General features: G+C 38.7%; 1 long non-coding RNA gene across 3 annotated transcripts; it reads right to left on the minus strand.

Annotated features, from left to right (window-relative positions):
• Nucleotides 1-3,025: 3,025 nt before the first annotated feature.
• LOC107274871 lies at nt 3,026-11,634 on the minus strand. Of its 3 annotated transcripts, XR_003058131.1 has the most exons (5): nt 11,371-11,634; nt 10,024-10,233; nt 7,884-8,300; nt 6,034-6,264; nt 3,026-5,963 (listed from the first exon to the last, which is right to left on the minus strand). It is a non-coding gene; the product is annotated as an uncharacterized LOC107274871 (long non-coding RNA). The 3 variants fall into 3 exon arrangements; XR_003058130.1 differs by lacking the exon at nt 7,884-8,300 and having other exon boundaries at nt 3,026-5,960; XR_001539552.2 differs by lacking the exon at nt 7,884-8,300.
• Nucleotides 11,635-20,226: the final 8,592 nt, after the last annotated feature.

Genomic DNA, 20,226 nt, shown 5'->3' on the forward strand with positions numbered 1-20,226 from the left:
TAGTCCTGAATGATGCTACCCTTATAATTCACACGGGGATGAACGACCAATTAGAATAAAGCTTTAGAGCCACTTCGTGTATTTTAATCACGACTCTTGGAAACTGTATAACCGTATACGCGTACGATAACGAAAGTAAGTGTCCCTTTACTGAAAAAAAAAAAATGTCACGATATATCATCCAATCGTGCCGAATGATTCTGATTTTTTCGCGATACTGATTAGACGGGTGTGCGAATTTTTTGACAGATAGGGTTACTGACCGCATGACGGATATTGACAAACGAACAGACACCTAGGACTGTCGATAGTTTTAGTTAGACTGGTAATAATTATTATCAGAGTTAGTTAGATTGGCGATGTTTAATACCAGGGTAAATTTCATGCTGTTTATCAATTGTCTTATCGATTGATAAGAGGGTTGCAGGAGTAAACAGGAAAATTGAGATAATATCGTGAAATTGAATCGTTGGTCAATTTGTAATTGAACGATAATTTACTACCACTTGGAAATCAATTTTGGCTGAAAAATCCCAGAATCAACTGTAAAACAGGAATTTAGCTGGTTTTCGAAAAACGCTGGTATATATTGATTTCTTGGTAAATTATATTTTTTTTATATCATATATACAGTGTGACACCGTATCTCTTCAGAGCCCCGCAGCGCCGTTATCCTATTGGAAATAAAGCACGCGTCTTTTTTCGGTAGAATAAAATTGAAGTTCGTTGATTTGATTATCACTGATAAAAGAAAAGCACGAACGAAAGTTCAATTTTTCAGTGTCAAATAACACGCCCACCCTCGTTACATCGTGATTACGTGTAATCTCTTATTTTAAAAGGTCTCAGGTGATTTTATTGGATTTCAAGTGTACGCCGTAAAATCCCGGAAATCTCAGGAGCGAGGAAAATTGAAGAAAAGTGAATCCAGCCGGAAGATTACTCGGCTCCTTAAATCCTCGTTCCTCAGTGTTCCTGGGCTGCGCGAATGTGGTCGCGTACGTAGCTACGTGTTTACACACTTGCCCGACAGAGAAACACTCATTTCCCATATATGTATACGTATATACAGGAATGAAAATTTCTTATCATCGTCTTTCCAGGTCTTGCGGCATTAAAAGTCAATCATTCAAATAGAAATTAATATCGAACATTAATCCCGAGCCTGATCCGATGAAAGTCAATTATTTTTATTGAATTTTCATCGCTAACGTGGATCTGGAAAAATTGGAAAAGCGCATAAAGTAAATTTACACGCATGGCTTCCAGAAAGAATCAATCAATCTCATTGGCTTATTCTTTTTAAAGCTTGCACGTGATTGGCTGATTCCGTTTGAAAACCTTAAAAACTGCAAAACTTCGTAATTGAGACAAAGGCATCAATTCCAGTTCCACCCTTACCTCTTATCAAGCCATAATAATATGGCCAAAGTCAAATGTTGCATAATTGCCACGTAAAAAAAAATATTTAAACAAATTTTCGAAATTTCACTCAAACGAACTAAGTGCGCAACACCGGTCAGAATAAATAGAAATGCTAAGGGGGAACGATGGAAGAAACATGGATATCAAAGGTTGGCAGCCCTGGACCAGGAGTACCAACACTCACTGGACCCACGCGTTATTCCCTCCCTGTAAGCAAATACCAATAGCTATATCTCAGGATAATTTGTAACTGCATACAAGCATTGCGCATTCGTCCTGTGCAGCATGCAGTCGCACGTGGATCCAGAATGCACCACAGTCCTATATATACATATATATATTTACGCTACACTCGATCGGGACTCGTAACTCGTTGCGAATCCCTATGAGCTTTGCGGATTCCGTTCTCTCGCAGGTTTATCTGACTTGACCTTATCTGACCCCGAGAAATATCGAAGATACTCCAACCCCCCTCCCCCCCCCTCGTCCCCGATACCCTTGGTAATCCTATAAAGCCTCTAAACTCGCGCCATTAATTGGAATCATATAGAGCCGAAAGATCTTATCGATTGGAATTCAGGGATCGATCGATTATCGATAGCCTCCTTTTTCTCCGTCTCAGTGCCCAGGACGTTTTTGAGTCTGAAAAAGTTTTGCAAAATTAAATGTTTTTTAGACAATAGCCAACGTCCGGACGTACGTTTTGTTAGACTGATATTTTACATAAAGCAGGTTGAAATTTTGAAAAAAAAAAGAAGAAATTATGAAAATCTAATACATATGTGATATTCGAACGGCCGTACTTTTCTTTGGTAGTTTAGCTGAAGAAACCAAGCTACACCCTCCTCTCCCCCACCGCCGATCCATTTCTAACCACCTAGGAGCATCCTCTTTCCTCCTCGATATTGGGATATCGATGCTCTTATTGCCGTAAGCTCACTTCCCTGCTGGCTTCTTTATATCTGTATTGGAGGCAGCCGCTTTGAAATTTATTGAATATCCATAAGTAATGGGAAATAGCTGTAAGAACGTAGAAGAGCCATCTTATGCGCGTTATGGAGTGCATCCCTTTTTCGTATATATGGGTATCTATATAGATACATATCACGAGCGAGAGCTGTTTAGCGGAATAAACGAAAAGTATACAGAGTGACTCGAGTGAAGTTACGTATTTGGATATGAGCTTTACTTGAGAGAGGATCGATATGATTGGTGGGTGATTAAGATCATTGTATAATGACAATAAAGTATCCTTGTACTTGGTGTACTGTTTGAAACAAAATAAAATTTAATGCACAATTTTCGAAATGAAGAAAATTTGATATTAGTTTTAAAAAACCGCTGTATCGCGGTATTCACCCCATCTCCAAGTTCTGACCATCTAAGGGATGATTTTCGTGGAATTCCGTGTTAACATCCTATGCATAGATCCAACGGCAATCTTTCATCGTTCAAGACTTTTTTTTTTCTGAAAAATATTAAATTTTTAATATAAAAGTTTTATTACGATATCGAATATATATTCGATAACTTTGCACGTATTTATATTCGTTTGTGTAATTTTTTATTTATAAATTTTTTATACAAAAATTGTCTGGTCGCTTGATTCCAATTATCTGTATACTACAAGTATTCAGTTTTGATGATAATTTGTTTTAGCGCAAAATAGGAATTTTTTTTTTTCTTCACAATATTTCACAAACGCTGTACGACTTGAGAGATAACATTTTCAGGTTCAAATGTAACGTTGACAATTTTTTTTCTTTTATTTCACAAATTGCCCTCAAGATCTATATCCGTCCATATGTGTAGCCCCGTATCAGTGCCCGATGTTATTATGATCGATCATGGCTGCCGAAAGATAATGCGCTAAACCTCCCCCCCGGAAATGCCTAGTAAGTTTGAGAGAGGTTGGCCCCTGTCAAATATTTGTTAAGCTTTCGCATACGAAGGACCCAGTGTGTTTCGAAAGCTGCTAACATCGTCCCTCATAGTGCAAACAATACCGACAGACTGAAAATAGGACGATATCGAAATTCCGCCGCACTCGTCTTTGTAGTTTCAATAGGCGGACGAGGATGTTCAAATAAGTGAGTATTGGCACGCGCATAATCGGATCTATTCGCAAATATTATTATCGAATATTCCCGCGTTCAAATTTTTCTATGGCTAAAAAGTCTGGAATCGAGTATTGGGAACAATGGAAAAAAAAAAAAAAAAAATCTGGCTCCAATAGAATCCCATACATTCATGCCAGACTTTTCAATATCAATATTTGTACATCTTATTCAGATTTTTTTTATCCCGCATATCCATATTTTTCAAATAGTACGAAAAATAATTATTCTCATGCTTTGCACAAAAAACGTAATATATACATATAGCCTGTCGACATTCAGTTACTTTTCGGATACACAGAAAATGCCGGGACGCCGAACACAGTAGCCTCTGGCCATGTGCACTCTTGCTAACTGCGCGCCGAAGCGAGTTTCCCCTAAATCGGCCGTGTGGTAAATTTCCACCATTTATAGTCCGACGCTTCGCACTTACACGTCCCACACTTTCGTTATATTCGTTTGGCGGCGTAGAGGTAACTGGCTAAGTGCGCGTTTCATCCTCTTCAGTCCCATAGGCGCGAACTTAACGAGAGTTTGCTGTAACAGGATGATCAACCATAATGATAATAACCAAGAGGAGTCTGATAAATATTAAAACATGGCAAAATCTTTAATTAAAACAAAAATTTATGTTCATGACAAATCTTGTATATATACATATATATATATGTATTTAGCATTGTCTCCTGGGCTGTTTCACAAGGGAATAACGAATGGAATTTAAATGTAAGATTAAATCTTTAATCCCTGAACGACCCTTGAGGTCGTCCATGTAACCAGGTAAAATGAAGAAAATTTTTTTATAATTCCCATTTCTTAACCTTACTACGATGCATTATCCGCGGGCATCGCTTTCTCTGAGATTTCTATTGGATCTTAGTACTCCAAGTGCTTAGCTCAGCTAATACATTCCACGGTATTAAAGGAGGCCATATAATTTGATAAGTGTTACAAGGAAGCTATAGCTTTTAGATATTCAAAGCTTGCAGTAAAGGTGAAGCAAGTAAGAAAGTGAATATCCTGAGATTATTTTTTCTTTAAATATACACAGACAACGCCACAATAGACTTTCTTCGCAGTTTTTCACCTAATCCCCAAAATTTCTTAAGGACCATGGATTTAGCAGTCCTCCCTCACAATAATGATACATAGCTAATTTTTCTCCACTTGATTCTATCAAGGTTTACTTATGTATTATTTATTTAACACTAAACATACCACCGATGGGTCATTTGACTCTTTTAAAGCCAAAAATACGTTTATACAAAATTTTCGGTAGGTTTTGTGTCAAGACACCACACTGTACAGTCATAAGAAATTAACGTAAAGTTAATGAGCGAAACAAGAAAATCTATCAAAAGAATTTCTTCACCGTGAATTCAATTAAATCCATTAACGTCTACGCTTCCGTCTCATTACTTGATTATTAAATGTCCGCCATGGAATTACGTATTAAGGAGCACAAGGATTCCAAGGGATTCTAGGCTACAGCGAACATCTCGCGTATAACCACGTTGCCTACAACTGTGTCCTATTCACTGGATAGTAGTACGTAGTACAAGTTTCGAAACTGTTATTACTATCCTCAGGAACTCTCGCTCGAACTACAAACGTTTCTGTGTTCACTGTTGACTGTTCACTCCCTGCACTATAGACACCAAAAGCCTGCAGGTGTTGACCAATACTTGACCTTTGACCATGACAAAATCAAAGAGCTACATTCATCCCCCTTTAGATTAAGCCAACAGACAAAATACTTCATACCATTCCACTCCACAGGAAACAATAACACCCCAAAATAATTCATCCTGACTCTTACACGTATACATTGTATCAAGCTCGTTAACGATTTGAGATAAAAAATAAATCCTGGGTCTGAGAAGTCTTTTGAACAAACAGCACGTTTCGCCCCTAATCCTTTTCAGGGTCGGTGGCCATCCTGGTAGAGGTACTGAATTGAGGTTAATGTTCGCCGAGTTGGTAGCACTGGCACACGTAACAGTATGAATGACAAGCGGCCCGTATAATGTATGTAACGCGCGTAGTGGCGCGGCGGACAATGATTAATGGAGGGTGCTACTGATGAAGCAGGCAAACACGTATGGTTTACATAGTCAGCCATACTAGAATGAACTATACCTAACTATATATAGTTGAATAGCTGCTGTAATGCGACTCAGGTTTCGGATCCTAATTTGACCAAGTGTGTGTCTGTGGATTTTGCATGATAGGCTCTCGCTTTGTGACGATCAGTGACGACCAGTGCCAAATCAGTGAAGACATAACAGCTACTATTTAGGGAGAACACGATCCTCTTATGTATCCAGTATCATCAGAGTATACGATAACAGCATGAACTTGACTGATACCAAGTCCAATTAGATGTTCGTTCGCAGTGCGCAGGGAAGAATTGGTCGTCTGCTAAAACGTAATAATAACCATTACTATAAATAATAAACAAAATTGACTTTTAATTATCACTAATACTCACTCTCGATTATAACTCAAATAGTTTATAGATAATTCATTATTTCGACGGTCATATAATAATTTGTATATCTGGATCTCTGCATGGGATGAAAAAGTCTCCTGGCTCGAACATCACAAATTAACGTCATTGGACAGGACGAGACGTCGCAGTGCGGTCGTTCTCATGGGACACGGGAAAAAGCTTCGAGTCTCTCGTCAACATGAAAGGAGGACTTGAACGCGGCTCTGGATTCTGTAAGAGGAAAAGAGAGTGATGCGAGTAATGTTGATGAGCTTTGCAGTCGTATAAATAATGTTGCTACCACAGAGAGATTGTGGGTGACGGTCAGGGGTAAGGTAAGAGGGGAGAGGAAGTGTAGATGGAGAAACAAGAAAGCAAAGATTGAAATAAAAAGACGAAGTCAGTCTTTGAGGAACGAAGGTGGGTGACTGGCTGGCGCTGTAGTACAATGGTTGACTGGCTAGCTCGTAACGCGTGGGGGACCTGGCGAAATGAGTGAGTCTTAGATATATCCAAGAGATCCTCCTTAATTAAGAGACAACCTGCTGCTACGACGCTTTGCCCTGTGGTGAACATATAATATCAGTGTACCATCGGGAGTTGCACCTACCTGACAAGCACAACGGCGTCAGGTTCATTTAGTTGCGATGTTCGCTAAGCCCCATTATGAAGCAGCCGAGTTGCGTTAAATAATTACGAGGTAACTTATACATTCGCTGGGCTAAGATTTGGTCGTACGGAAATACACGTGCGCGTCGCGTGAATGCCTTAACTTTGTATAGGGGTTGCGGCTAATGTAAGTTCGGGCTCGATTTTTGGATTATGTTATCGCCGAATAATGGGTGAATTTTTCTTTTATAAAGAAAAGTCGAATCTGTGTCGCGGATATTTTTTTTCCTTGTTAATTACGTAATTGCGTGTTTAATCGTATGTTAATCTGGTATGGTTCTGGTGAAATTAGACGTGAGTGATGTTTATTGGTGACAGGGTTGGAAATGGTTATCTTGCTGTTCCGCCGTATCTTTGCGTGAACCAGTTTAAATGGACGGGAGGAAGGAATATAAGTAAAAATAGTGCAATTTGGTGCGAAATAGAAAAACGCCATCGGATAACGAGAGCGCGTCGTTGTAGTTCGTTGTAAATTGTGCATTCGCTAATTTCGCGAATCGTGCCAGCGACAATTATACCGGCCGTAATGTTATGCTCCGCTGTGTCGCATCGGCGTCCCGCGAACGCACGACGCCTCGTCGCCATCGGCGATGCTTAAAACACTCAGCCAATTTTCGCGCGCGCGGTATTTACGCAATTTGCAATTTGCGTAATGTCGCGTTGCGATACGAGGGTAGAGATAGCGACAGGTGGTGAAACTTTAGTCGAGTTATCGTCGAGTATTCGAGATACAATCTAATTGAAAATTCGGTTAATTAAATAGACTCGAAATATTTATAACAAAAAAAGTCTTGATTCAAACAAATCGGTTAGTAAATCATTAACGGTATCACGTATACGTAGGCCATACACGTGCCTTGCATTCCACAAGATCTGGAATGTGAAATGAGAGATAGTCGGGAATAAATTAATGAGATAAAAAAAAACGCCCATCATTCACGCCCAGTGCAAATGATGCTGTCCATATAAGTTAAAGATTCAATTTGGATCCCTTTCGTACCGATAATTTTAAGCGCCTATAGTATGCCATTATAGTATACACTGGTATATAGTAAATCCTACAGAAGGGACGACGCGACGCGTGGCGCGTTTAGGGGAATGACAATAAGTCACAGGAAGATATAACCATCGGTCAGCTTAAGCGGTGAGTTTAGTGCGACAGATTATTAGAGTCCTTTTACCGTAAATAAGAGTCTATCGCTGGTATAGTGCGCAGGACGTTACGACCGAAACTAACGCAAGCTACTGCAGATGAATATAATGTAGTATATGCTACAGTGTGTAGTATACTGTATTTCCATTCAAACACTTCATTGGGCAATCAGCTACAATTTTCCTGGTTGAGTCGTTGTATATAGCTTTGGTAATTTTTCTCTTGAAATAATTTTCCTTCCTCAAATTGCTCTGGATCTTTATTTCTCTATTCACTTCATTCAGCATTCTCCTTTGTATACTCTCCGATGCATCCTTTATGCTCATTTGATAGTACCATGATAATGCTGAATACAGTTTGCGGTGCATTCACATTGTGCTACCTGGTAATCACTTGTTTCCAGATACAAGGGTGAATCCTCATGTAAAGTGGCTCAATTGATTTCCTTGAAACAAACATATAATTTCACTGAACAGCATATTACACATTGCGCAATGTCAAAACTTAAATGTAACACATGAATTTTGATGTTAATCCATTTCCTAATTACTTGTTAAAAAATATTAAGATAATTTTCTTTTCTGTATCGAGAACTCATGAGTATACAATGCTCATAAATATTGGACACTGCATTTAAGCAGAAAAAATAATCTGTAAAAAGATATCTACGGTACTTGGAGGATTTTCTTCTATTTATCCCACTCTCCATAAATTTATCAGAATGTCAAATTGTGGAGAGAAAATGAAACCACTGAAGGCAATACGAGCTAGAAAAGACATCAACACTTGACTCTTTTTATTGGTGCTCATATGCTCTGTGCCTGTGTAGACTTTTTATTGCTATCTTCTATGTGTTTATTTTTTTTTACTGTGTACTGTGTCAGCTGTGTCAGATATATAGTGTAGAACATCTGCAGATATGAAGAAGTATAGGAAAAACCATGCTACGTAGGGGTATGAAAGTAAAGACTCATTATAACCTCTTTGATAAAGTTAGACTGATATTGCATTTGGACGAAACGACGGTACAGTCAAAGTCCTTTTGACGTCCTGTACATGACCAAATAAACATAGATTGCTAGAATTTAGTTTCCTGAAATTTAATACTGTAGTGAAACTATTACAAGGTTTGAAAGTTATTGAGGAGGGGGTGGGGTGGGAGGAGGTTATTGTTGGGTATTAGAAAAGCTGAAGATCAAGAAATTTAGAATACGTTAAAGTTTACAATTTCGAGAAATATTTAACCCTTGTAAAATTAATTTGCAAGCGAATTCGTAGACCGCGAAGTGGCGCAAACAATTTCTAGTAAGTTTTCTTAATATTCGAGGATTCGCGAATAATTTCACCATAAAGTTTCCAAGTTGGCATAGAACCGAGCATTTGCCGAATTGGCTCCGGTTACTCGACAAGCGTTGAACTGTTTTCTGGCATAAAATGCACATGCGAAATTGCAGACCGCGCTGTGCAATTTTCGAAGAGTGCTAAAAATATTGACCCTACCGATAACTAACTGAATTTCGTTTGAAATATCGTAGTCGTGTAAATTTTAACAATTTTGTATTCACGCCACTTTCACAAAAGTGTCCAATAGAAATTCACGAAGTTACGTATAAACTAGAATTTCATGAAAGTACTAAATCCGCGTAATAGCAATTTATAATGCATATTATCAAATTTCTTAAAACTATGTTTTACGTTCGTTATCTTACAAGAAAATGGCCACCATTTGTATAGAGCAGAAATGAGGTTATTACAAGGGCTTCCCACTTCTGGTCTGCTTTACTTTTTCGACATCGCACTTTAGTAAGTGGTTTTCCCTTATTTATTTTTCAGATGGTCCATCTTCTCGAGAATAGAAGAGAAAGGCCTCTTTGTTTTGCTACTTTACCATCAAATGGTCCACTAGAATATCACTTCCATTCTGAACAATCGGCAATTCTTACGCGTGTATACACAATTTCTCAAAGAAAGCTTCAAGTAATAGAAGTATATTGGAATCGAAATTCTAAGATCCTACGTCGATCGTCTTTACAAAAACTTGTCAAAATCATCTAAATTTCCTACAAACACTTTTCAAGAAGTATTAAAATAAAAAATCCTTCATCGAGCGTCTTTACAAAAATCGTTCACACAAGTCCCCAATCTTAGTGACAATCATAAAACGTTACCTGTTATCAATAGTGGAGCATTATCCTCTTGCATATAGAAAAGCAATTGTGTCCTGACAACGCAGCGTGACCATCCCATCCAACAGCATAGGCTCGTACGGGGTTATGTTGATCGGAAATCTGTCAAGCGTAGCCACAATATTGTTGCGTAATCCCGCGTGTTAATTCGACACGTATCTCGAAAGCTGAGGCAGCATCAGCGTCGATAAGCTGTCAATATACAGGACTATAAGCCTTCCAGTAGCATCAGAATACTGGGCTTTGTAATACACATCGTTCTCGCTATTACTACGTTAATCGTAAACTTCCAACACTGAATAGAAATCCCGAGATTGACACGTAGGAACAAACCCCGAGAAAGCGAGGCAATCGTTAAGTAAATAACAGGTTAAATATAATATAGATATTTCGTTTACTATAGAGATTTTTTTCTTTGGCCACTTATCCATTGTCATACCAAATCCTTCGTTCCGTGACGTGGTATGCCATCTGATTAAAGTAGTTAGCGACTGAACTGCCACCTTTGAAAATCTCGGTTATAAAATGCGACTCCGCAAACGGCTAGAGTCACGGAGTTTCACGGAAGTGCTTTTCATTTTCTTGGCTCGTAACGCGAACGACGTATATCAAATATTTAGCCCCATTTAGTGACTGTGACAACAGTTTGGCAGAGTCACGGTGCATAAAATTCCATGTAGAAATTTGCGACAGGGTCCACTCTGGGCTAGAGTCACCACCGGTGTTACCAAGACTGGGCCACCGTCGGCTACCAGAGTTGGTATTGCAATGGCTGTTCATTGGAATGATAACATGGGTCCAACCGTTGGAGAATGGCGATGGGGCATTACCGACTACGAGTACTGGCCCAATATTATTTCAGAGCGTCGGCCAAGCATTGGTTGACGCCACTGGCCCAATATTGCTTTCGAGTGTCGGTCAAGTCAGCAGAATTTAAAACAATTTTAAATTCTAAAAATGCTAGGTTAACTTCACATAGGTGGATATTTAACGGTTATGAAATCCATTAAGACGCCATTTTTAGAATAGATTTACAATGTTAATTAGACTGTTGCACGTTTACAGTCATGTAAGAAAGACGTCTCGACAAATATTTTTTTTTATCGAAATTAAAACAAAGAAACAATGCTTTTGAAATTAATCATATAGGTTGTGCTTCCTAACTCAGTGGAAGTAACGTGGAGAATGTTGTATAGTTTTCAGATATATTATGGAAAAGGAGGAAATACGACAATGTTTGCAGTATTTGAAGTAAGTTATGAAACATGACCATGAAGGATGAAGAGATTTGTGCAATTTAGGTTATTTAAGCAGTCGATTGGTACTTACGTTTCTATTATGAAATAATACACTAACTGCGTATTGGTGTTTCACTTCCTAGAGTTTCTTTGTTACGAGGTCCGCTAATCACTGTCACAGAACTCACTCTCTGTTCATGCCACAAAGAAACTGGGAAACTGATCCGTGCATCAAGTCGTGGCGCTACCGTCGTCCTTGCGAACGTTCGAGTGACGTCGGTCGTCAGGCCCGAAATCCAAGAAACGACGAGCCAACAAGGCAATTCGATATACGTAGTGATAATATCGTATACTATATATTTTTATGTCCTTCAATTTCATATTATATATATTATATGTAATTAAAAATTATAGATATATTCTAGACACATATATTGTTCGTATTAAATTAATTGCATTATATGTGCAGTAAAGTTACAGCGAAACGCCTGCGTTTAATTTTTAATACGATACCATATTAAAACGATGACGAACGAAAAACGATATATCTTGTCACCGATTATTAAATTGTTTTCGATGAGATCTTTAGCTTCCGTAATAAAATCATCTAAATAATCGTTAACCGATTGAGCTTTTGAATCCCCACAGTACAGTGCAACAATAAAAGGTTGTACGTCGTAATCTTCGTGGTACACCTGGGCTAAAATCGGCCAGAATTGCGAACGCGAGTGTCGATAAATTAGAAGACCATCTACGCTTATTAGAACACTGATATGATCCTCTGTGTATACATTAGAAATTATCCTTTCCCATCCGTCCTTAATTCCAAAATATATATATTTTCCGTAAGTTCCTCTAGCACTCGACATAGATTGGATATCATTTTTTCGCTTATTTGTACGCAAGAGAGTTGTAGCACTTTTTGGAAGTTCACTATGTCCTTCGCTGCGAAGAAACATTAATAATTCTGTTATACAAAGCTGATTTAAAGTATCAATGTTCCGCAAAGCCCAGAATTGCAATTTAGTTGTTATATTTCCACCTAAAATGCTTTGAAGATTGTCACGTGAATTATGAGAGAAGTTTGTTATGTCACTGGACACTGAGGTAATAGGTGAGATTGAACTAGTTGAAAGAAGTGTTCCTGTTGGATTGTTTCTATCGTCTTCATCGATGGAATGATTGATCGGAATGTTTTCAACGATTTCATTACATGTGTTTGATACACCTGGGTTAGAAGTAGTTTCACTATTACTTTCACTCGACGAGCTTGTACGTTTCCTCTTAAGTTCTCTGTATTTTTTTAAACGGTAGTAGGAGGACATTTTCTTCGAAATGTGCTTCTATATTATTGCTGTACAGAGATTTTTTAGCACAAGGATGGATACTATGCACCGTGACAACTGAGTTCTAACTAAAGTTCTACATTCTCGAGATGTGCTACTACCCGATCCACACTGTTAAATGCCGGTAGTATATCAGATTCGGGATTCATTATAATTTGTGTTGTCCCGACATTGGGTCGACGCTACGTAGACAATCAATGCCAATACTGGGCCAAGTAGTGAACACAAACGGCTCAATACTGTCTCTGTATCGGATGAACGTTGTCTATCAACGAAATTGCAATCTTGGGCCTATATCAAGATGCATCATCGGCTCAATATTGGTTCAATACTGGGTCGATGCTCCATAGCCAAACAATTCCGATGTTGGGCCATCGTACTGCGCACAAGCGGCCGAAAGTTGGTGTGACATTGCGCCGATGGTTAATACATGAAATGCCTTAAATCAGTACTACGATTCACCATCGGGTTCGTACCGGCAATATATTATACCCACTATCGGTTAAGTATTGGGCCCACTTTGTCAGCAAAGCCTGGTAGCCAAAGTCGGCACACAATCGAAATTTCTACATGGGATTTAGTCGCACAAGAACCAAAACGACACTCCGCGGCACTGGTGAGATTACGAGATGGCGCTGTCATCGTTCACTTTCATGAATACTTCTCCCACCACTGCTCTCTACAAATGCCGGGGAACGAACGACGTTTTCTTCTTTATTTTAAACCCGAATTCTCGTGCCGACCGTCGGGACGAGTGTAAGTGAAATGAGTACGGTGAAAGAGCGAGAGGGAAAGAATTCTCGTTCCTGTTGGAATGAGAATTGAGCCCTATTAAAATGAAACATTCGGATCGACGCGAACTGCCGACCTGATTCAAGTTTCGATGGAAATCTGGAATAAATTCGGCAGCTGTTTACACAGAAGACTCGCTTCTCGTTAAATTTTTGGTTTGGTATTTTATCGGATTATTTACAGATATATTGCATAGGATAAATATTTCAATCATTTTCATACCATTGGTATTGAGTTCGTAACTATCGATACGAACATTGATATTGCGAATTAATATTAATAAGTTACGAATAGCTTTCCTCATTATATTTCCTTTTCCTTTAGTGAATTTTTTACGGACTTTCAAACGTTACGGCAACAGATTCAGTATTTATCTTGTTAATATATAAAAGTTCGATTCCGAATAAATGTTCTTTGAACGAAGTTACAGGTACGGTGTATCAAAAGAGTTCCAATTATCCAAGAGATAAAGGTTCGCTTTAACGATCAGACGATTATGTCCGATTGAAACTTTCTTAGTAAAGATTGGGTGGTAGCTCGATCGTGCGTGGCTAATTATGCAATTTCTTTTTTTCTTTTCATATAAGGATGAACCCAAGGAATGAGTTATGCGATAATGACTTAGCGGCAGATGGAAGCAGAGAAACATCTAGAGAGAAATGGACGGTCGTAATGCTGACAGCTCGGTAAGGTAAGAGCGACTCTAATGTTACTTCTTGAAATTCGCGAATTTCAAGCACTCGACGAGCGTCGGGACGCTGTGTCAGTAGGGTTGCGGAGGTTGCGAGCTCCTTGAGTGAAAAGCGTCGGAAATTTTAGCATTCAAAAGTTTACTTTTCCATTTCATACGACGCACTGCTTTCTGTCATGAAAAAGCAAAAAAGATGGAAACATAACCTAGAAATATTCCGGACTGAATGAGATTGACCTTAATTACGTTTCAGTCCACACTGAAATAATTAGGTCATTCCCAATTAGTCCCACCGTAATCAGACGTTTACTAATTCATAAGAGATATACTCCAACCCTTGAGATATATTGCTATCTTGATTATTATTATGTATAAATCACTAACGACGTCCTTAAGACTTTTCTTTAGGTCTAAAATTTTTTATTAATTTTTCATACAATTCTTGTCAACCAGTGCCACAGTGATTGTCAATAGGGTCACAGCGTGTTCGCTATCACTATTTGCCATTTATCCCCTAATTGCTCTAATGAAAGTTTAAAGTGTTTAACGTTGACTAAATGACGAGCTGTCGGTATGGCAGCGTTGACAGGGTACTGCATAATCAAACAATATCGTCTAGGTAGTTCAGGAACGGCACTAGGGATTTTCTTATTAACATGGCGCTGCCTGTAACGTGCAAGGCCCGGCTTCGCGTAATCCACCCTGTGTTATATCCAGTCAGGGTTACGCTGGGTTAGTTACTATAGAATCCAGTTGGCATCTACCAGCTGGTAACCATTCCATTCACCTTTCTTCTACCCCAAAAGAAAACTGTTCCTGGCTGGCTGGCAGACATGCTAGGTGGGTGGCTGACTGACTACTGGGGGGTAGGACTTTTATGAGCCGGAAACATACGAGGGTTTGTACGACGCTGGTCTTTTTCCCTATTTTCTTTTTTCATTGTTATTATTATTATTTTTCCATTAGCTACCTACATCGTTGGCGCACTAACATTTATGTCTCAGCGAGCCGCTTCTCCGCTTTTTCACTCTTTCTTACCCTTTGAATTCTTTTATTTTTCTTTCTCACGATATCTTTATCGTTGCGAAACGCAACGACGGTCAAGGTACTCCGTTACCGAAGAGTAAACAGTTTTTTGATTTATTTTCTATTGCCCTGTTCTTTTTATATTTTCTTATGCTTTGCTGTTGTTCACCTCAAAAGTCGTAGAACTTGAGAGTTACTGGAAATTGAAAATTTTTTTTTCAACTGCTCGTCTTGTATGCTCGACCGCGCGAAAAAATCTATTTGTGAATGGCTCGTGATAATGTAACAGGAAAAGTACTAAAAATTATCGTAATTATAATGATAAGCGCTCACACGAAAAACGTAAATTAAAGTGGACGACGAAGTCATTTCTCAGGGCAGGTATTATTCGCGAGCGAATGGGTCGTGGCAAGAAATGTAATGGCAACCTGTCTACGTATACCTGCTCCTTGCGTCATATACTTTGCAAATAACTCCACACCAGTAGGTACTGTCTTCGTAATAATTTCCTACAATTCCAAAGACCCAACAGAGAGGTACAAGACAAAAACAAAAAGGGACTACACTCAGAGACAGTCTTTTCAAAAAGTATTGACGTTACTCAAAAATTCTACTTTACTAAAAAAAAAATTTTTCAACCCCCAAACATAAAAAATTTCTCAAAATGTCATCGACCACGTATCGAATCAGGCGATAAGAAAAACGTTCCTTCCTCCTATCTCTCATTCAAACGTCGTAGCTTCCCTGGGTCGCTTGGGTAAAACTTTTGTCGGGGACTCCTCGCCGTTGGATTTTAGGGTCTTTTGGGTGGTACCAAGTGCCACTATATCCGCATCCAAATGTATTTCCTTTGACGTGCCTGTTCTGCGCCGGAAGTGTGAATCAAAAGATCGTCCTCAGATTTTCGAGCGATTCTCACGTACTTGCTGAAATATTTTCGAAAAAAGGACTCGATAGGTCTGTCGCTTATCTGTACGTCACCCTGTATACCGTAGTACGGCATATCTATACTGTATTACGTATATAGCTATATCCATACATATATACGGTTTATTCAGATATTTCGTGACGGAAGTACCAAGGATCGCGAAACCGGATGTGAGCATAGAGTGTCTAGTGATTTTAGAAAATTTTCATCCCCATCGATGCGTACTGCATTTCGTGTGTTTTTAGGATGGCCGGAGGAATCCAAAAAAAAATTTTTTTTAAACTCTACCAACACACGCCTCTTCGGTTAAGCGACCTGGGCGCTAGGCGACGCCGACGTCGACGCTCTCCAATAAAAACTGCGCTCTGTAGTGGAGGTATCTCGGCATAAATAAGACATTTGTTTTCAAAGTAGCGCAGGGCATTGCGCCAAACAATGGAGAGAAAGCATTTATGTAAAACATAAGAAATAACTCGCGGGCCAACCAGTCTTACCCCCAGACACGGGGTCGCCTAAACTTTCACCCTTAAATAGCGTTCTTTGTCTTTTCCATCTAGGAAGATTTATTTTCGAGCATAAAAAACACAACTTCGGTATTTCTACGCTTTTGCTGTTTCCCTGTTTTTTGTCCTTCTTTTTCATTTTATACTCGCTCGCGTATCCCGACACACGAGACGTCGTGCGAATTTAATGTCCGTGTCTGTTCTTGGAATTTTTTTTTTTTTTTTAAAGATAAATTCAATCCACTCCAGCAGCCCAAGACGCATCTCGCTAATCTTTAATCGCGAGGCGGAGAAACGCGCGTCGGGATATTTCTGACATTTTTTTTGGCTCGGAATGGATTTTGATTTTTTCTTTAATTTTGCCAACGCACATTTTTTGAAAAAAAAAAAAAAAAAAAAAAAAAAAAAAAAAAAAAAAAAAAAAAAAAAAAAATCTCTCCTAAAATATTGCGTACTCGAATATTTCTTTTTTAAAGCACGTTTTTTATTCATATTTTTGATTATGCATTTTTTTCTATTTACATTCCCTGTATCTAAGCGTGTGGGAGTGGAGAACAAATATGTGGGTTAATTTTTCTTATTTTTTCTTTTTATTTTTCTCCAAAACAAATTCAGATTACGGCAAAGATTTTTCGTCGATGATATTCCTTATGGATGGAGGTTAATCCGTGATTCGCAGTTTCTTTTCAAAAGAGAAGAAACAAAAATAATGGAAATCTTATATATCCATAAGGGATTTATATGAGGAATGTGTTTCTTTACGTGTATCTGGGTTAAGTAATTGCCTTGGGAAAATCAAAAACTGTTACGAGTCCATATGATTATCTCTTGGCAAATATCAAAATACAAGGAAGATACGTTCCATTCGTCTTTGAAGATAAGTTCGGAACTCGTGAATTAACGTGACATTTCTCGTACGGTATACCATATGTATGCATTGTCTATTCACCTGACTGTACCTGTTATCCAAAATTTGAAACATGAAGGACATGATGAATTTTGCTATACCTACCTGCAGGCTCGACTAAAGCTTCATCCAATTCCGGCTGTCTCCTCTTACAGCGACTGATGATCGATTGAACGCCATATGGGTGACTACAGGGGATGATCTATAATACAGATACGAAATGATCTAGCACCGTGTAACTTGCACCTGGGTGACTCATTAGAGCGAAATCGCAGCTTTGCATAAATAGGGGAACTTAAGCGTCGCTTGATAGCTGACGTCACATTAAGTGTAATTTGAATGAAAATTTTTTTTGACTTTAATGATTTTTTTTTTCCATCCATATTCTACGAGACGATATTTTGGCCGATCGTGCAAAGCACAGTATTTTTTAACGTTTCTACGACTTCGGGAAATATGTGCTACGTCGTGTTTACTTGCTTTGTAAATTCGAGTCACGTTCGCACGAGGGTCACGTATTTCCGTAGAAAGAGTCGATAGCTCACTGGCCGAATTATCAAAATAGCCAATAACCGTATTATACGGTATCGAATTGATATTTTGTGCTTAATGGAGCGAATGATCGCTGGCAAGGGTGATAATGAAATTTTTGTTTTTCCACAATTTCGCTATTTCTACACGAACGTTTCCAATGGCAATTCTGCTACTTCGATTCGCACTGCCGTACAAGCCATAGCCATGGTCATTTGGTTGGTCAATTAAAATCAGCATGAATAACACACATATCAATATATAGACACTTCGTTCCATGCTAATGACTTATTTCCCACAATTAGCATTTAAAATGACTAATTAAAATCGTGCCTGAACGTTAATTCCAAATCGTAAAATTAAACCCAAATCGTCATCCAAGTCATTTAATCAATGCAGCTATAATCTTGACTTATTATTATTTTTTTTCTGATCAATAATCATTGGATATGAAATCGGCCTTGATTCGAGTCACTGAATCTTATGCAATTTGAATTCATTCCTTGACAGTAAAATACCTCGATTATCGTCATACAGTAATAATCATTATCAGTAAGTAAAATCTTTTCTTTTAACCATCGTCATTCGCGTTGCATTACGCTATTTATTTTCGAATTAAAAAAAAATTTTTTTACTCACCGACAATTTTTTTTTTTTAATTTTACGAAGCCCTTTGTCAAATTTCTCATATAATTCTCTTTATACGGATATAAAGTTCCATTCGATTTATTGACTAATAACGCACGAGCAATAGAATCTGGGTACATTGGAATTGCAAGATGGAAATATATCACGTATTGGAATTGCACGGTTTCCGATAACGGCTCCCGAATACTCGGGAAATCGCTCCTGCGGTATCTCGAACTGTTCGTCGTGGTAGAATTTCGCGGGACGCACATAGTCCTGTTCCTGAATATTAGAACGCGGTGCTTGTGGAATTCGCCAGACTGAAATTTCATACGCGTGACTTAAACGTCATTGGCCTTTAACGTGCCCACTGGATTTATCAATTTGGATGCAAAGATTTTTGGTAAACATTTTTTTTTACATAATCGTGCAACTTTAATCAACTTTTTTTTCGAATAACACTGCTTTTTAAAAATTTATCAACACTCTGCTCCAGGATGATTACACTTGCCCATTACACTTGTATACGGTCTGCGCATGCGCGTAAATTTTTTGTGTCCCACCATCAGTCTGAATATTGAAAATTTTTGTTTGACTATCCTTCTAAGGCTGCAATTAATCCTCGAAATAAAACGTGGGGTAATGGGGTCGTAGGTGGTAGATCGGGCTGGGTCCTCATTGTAAATCACGAACAATAAGTCACTAGCGAACAGCGTGTCAAAGGGCGTCGAAAGATAACGTGTCCTCGTAAAGAATCTTTATTAAACGAGTGTGTACTTAAACCGCCAGATAAAATGTTTTTGCACGCGAGCGATAAAAAATGCGGTTATTTCGCGCGTAACTTTTTGCGCATAAATTTAATACGACCCCCCCAAGTCATTACGATCGTTGTTGGTGAGTGAAAAAAAAATTTTTTTCAACTTGTCAACTATTTACAAATTTCGCCATATTACAAAAATTTTAATTCAATCAACGATAATCGATTCGCGATCGACGTGAAAAATATTAATTACTTTAAATAAATTAATACAAAGAGACGAATGAAAAAAAAAAAAAAGTATTACGAGACTCCGCACGATCGAGCTGCTTCGGGAAATTGTTCGAAATAACGTAGCGCCATATCGTGCGTGACGCGCAGTGCCCTCTGGCGGGAACAGTTAAAATATGGCTGGAAATTGGAACACGGCGCACAATGAGCTCGCTTAACAATGCGTCTGATTCGAATTGAAACGTCATGAAAATAATCACATCGAGCCATTCCAATTAATGGCCGCCGCCACGAGTATTTATTGGCTCTGGGATTGTCGTGGTGGTCTGCGTCCTGAAGGGGTTTGTGGGGCATTGAGTTGCGTGTTTGGGCTTTCCCTCTTCTTCTTTTTTCTCCTTTTTTCTATTCCTTCAGCTACCCTGAAAAGTACGTAAACACTCTGGACTATTAATCAGCCGGTAGATCTAAACGGTTATACGACTAATAAAGCCCGAGTGCTGTGAACACAGCTACAAGTGTTGCTATTCGTTATCCTTCAAGGACGAAATACGATTCCGACCTTCCCCCTCCCCTCCCTCTTCCATTCTCTCCCCCCCCCCCCTTTCCCT

This window comes from Cephus cinctus, unplaced genomic scaffold, assembly GCF_000341935.2.
Source record: "Cephus cinctus unplaced genomic scaffold, Ccin1 Ccin1_scaffold0123, whole genome shotgun sequence".
Lineage (NCBI taxonomy): Eukaryota > Metazoa > Arthropoda > Insecta > Hymenoptera > Cephidae > Cephus > Cephus cinctus.